This window comes from Myotis davidii, unplaced genomic scaffold (assembly GCF_000327345.1).
Source record: "Myotis davidii unplaced genomic scaffold, ASM32734v1 scaffold1521, whole genome shotgun sequence".
Classification (NCBI taxonomy): Eukaryota; Metazoa; Chordata; class Mammalia; order Chiroptera; family Vespertilionidae; genus Myotis; species Myotis davidii.
In genome coordinates, this window is record NW_006291034.1 from 266,507 (window position 1) to 269,354 (window position 2,848).

Below are 2,848 nucleotides of genomic sequence, written 5' to 3' on the forward strand. Positions count from 1 at the left end.
TTACACTGTCTTCCCCCCCACCCCTCCCCCCCACACACACACTCATGCCCTCACCCCCCTGTTGTCTGTGTCCATTGGTTAGGCCTATATGCTTGCATATAAGTCCTTTAGTTGATCTCTCCCCATAAGCACCACACAGCCGAAAGGATGCTGCCTTTTCTGGACAACACACTCAAGTTTGAGTTATAATTCCTCACACACTATGTGAATGTCATTTCAAGGGAACTACAACTTCATTTCCTCTGTAGAGTTACCTTGTGTGCTCAGGGGACACAGAACTTGTTGAAGCCACTTCCTACAGTCTCCAGTTGAGGTCCTAACAAGGAGATCGGTCATAGCTCTGTCACTCGCCAATGTTTGCTTCAACAGTCTGCCTTCACCGCGCAGCACTGTCCAGTGTCCGTTCTTTGTGTCAAAGCGGAGAGATATCTGTCCATCCAGTCCGAACTCCCAGGATGCGCTGGTGCATCCATTGGATTCCTGTTCACACATCATGCTGCCCTGCAGGGAGAGAGGACCTGTCCCCAGCACCATGGGAAAAGGGTCAGCTTTGTGTTTTGACAGCCTTTGTCCCCACCTGGTGTCCAGCCCTGTAGTTGGTCAAGTGGAATAAAGTTAACTAGAAGAGGACGTTCTGCCAAGAAAAGGCGGGGGCCTGCAAGCGGGCCACGTCAGAAAAAAGTCTTGCACACAAGACTTACTGTTCAGAGGCAGAATTTTCCTTGAGGTGATAAATAGTCCATGAGGGCATGGAAAGTTCAAGGGAGGGTGCATTGCTGCAGGTGGAAAGAGTCTTTGTATAATATAGGAAATTAATAGTGTAATGTATAACTTAGCTCAGATTATCTCATCAGCATGCTTGTTAATCGTCACTTGCTGTACCCCATTGTTATTTGCTGTACTCCCCAAATAAAAGCCATGAGAGCTTTGGGGGCTTTGCTATTCGCCTGAGTGAGCGGTAGCCCTCTGCTTCTCTAAACTCAGTCCTGCACGCCAAGCTCATCTCAGCGTCACCGTTTGCCTCCGTCAGTGCATTTGTTTCCCAGCAGCTCGTTATTTCTGTGGCAGCAACTCCTTTTCCGAGACAAGACTCCAAGGTTCTCCTGAATCAGCTCCAAATAGAGGGCGAACCTGAAGATCGGCCCGGAATGGCCTCAGCCCCGGCCCCCGAGGGACAGCCAGGCCCTGCGCTCGAGGAGGCGGAGGCGCGCGGCTGGGGCTGGGGCTGCGCCGTTGACTTTATTTTCTAACTTTTATTCTCTTCATTCAAAAATTCTAAATGTTTCAGTTACCAGTTCTATTTATCTTTTCCGTTATTGCTTTTCAGTTATGTTTTTAGGCTTTTATGTCATGCTTAGAAAGGTCCTCCCCACTGCAAGGTAGCAAGAGCCTCCTAGCCTGTCTCCCCACTTCTGCTGTCACAGTTTATTTATTAAGTTATTACATATGTGTCCTTACACCGTGTTACCCCCCACCCCTCCCCCCCACACACACACTCATGCCCTCACCCCCCTGTTGTCTGTGTCCATTGGTTAGGCCTATATGCTTGCATATAAGTCCTTTAGCTGATCTCTCCCCATAAGTTTATTTTTAGCACAGCCACCAGAAAAACCTTTCAGTATCTAGGTCTGATCATGTTCTCTGCTTAGAAATTCCAAATGGCTTCCCATCTTGGTGTAAAAAACAATTACCTTTGCACTCACCCACGGCCCTCATATCTCTCCCTCTTTGTACTCCCAGCACCCTGTGCTACTGCAGCTCCAGACACACACATCCTTCACGTTCCTACAATATTTCAGACACTCCGCTCCAGGCCTTTGCACTTGCTGTTTTTCTCCCTGAAACATCTTCACCCCAAATGCCTCATGGCCCTCAGTCTTAGCTCAAGTGTCAGTGCTAGTGAGGTCCTCAGTGTCCATCCTGTGAAAATTGTAAACTCCGTATTTCCTTTATTTTCTCCTTAGTGCTGACATCCACCATCTAATAAACTATATTTTTCTTGTTATTGCCTGCCTCCCCATCTGTGTATTACATATGCGCGCGCACACACACACTTATAAATTCCACGAAGGCAGGGCATTGTTTTGCTTTAACCTATAGTTCCAGCTTCCAGAACAGGGCCTTGCCTGGTAGGTGATTCATCAATAGGTGTGTAAGAAAGGTTAAGAGGGAGGGGAAAACACCTAAATATTACTTAACCCATCAGATTGGCAAAGATCAAAATATTCATAACGTGTTGACAAGTGTAGAGGTAACCTCCTATGTGTTCTACGATTGGTAAGTTGGTACCAAAAGTGTAGACGCTGGTACTCTGCTCTGTAAATCTCTTTCTGGGAATGTATGCAATGGGTCTGCCCTTACACATGAGAAACATGTTCGCAGTAATTTACTGGAGCTGCGTCTGAATAAAAAAAAGGAACAACCTGCGTGAACATTAATGGAGTAATTATCAATAACGTGTGGCAATTGAATATTATGTAGTAGCTTGTGTTTTTTTAAAGAGCAAGACCTAGGAAGTAATCTCCCCAATCAATCGGCAGGAGGCAAAAAGGTATAGAAACGCTGTCATTTGTGTAGAAGAAAGTGAGGGTGGTACATGTTATGAAAGACATGGGTGAAAACATGCTGGAGGACACGAATTCTTTTTAAATTCTATTTTAAATATCGAGCCATGTGAATGCATTCCTTATTTATATTGCTTTTTAAATAATTAAGCTGGAAAAATCTTGAGGGAGGAAAAGTTTTCTTCAAAGCTGTGCTCACTGGCCCCGAGCTCCCTCCCATCCGCCAAAGGACCGCAGCCGGGTCCTCCACGGGCGGGGCTGCCACCGAGACGGGCTTTCTAGAG

The 2,848-nt window shown here is 46.5% G+C and overlaps 1 protein-coding gene across 1 annotated transcript in view; it reads left to right on the forward strand.

The window, feature by feature from the left end:
• The window catches only part of LOC102766637, a 35,404-nt gene that overhangs the window by 14,671 nt on the left and 17,885 nt on the right, over nucleotides 1-2,848 (forward strand). The gene's annotated exons all lie outside the window — the stretch shown is intronic.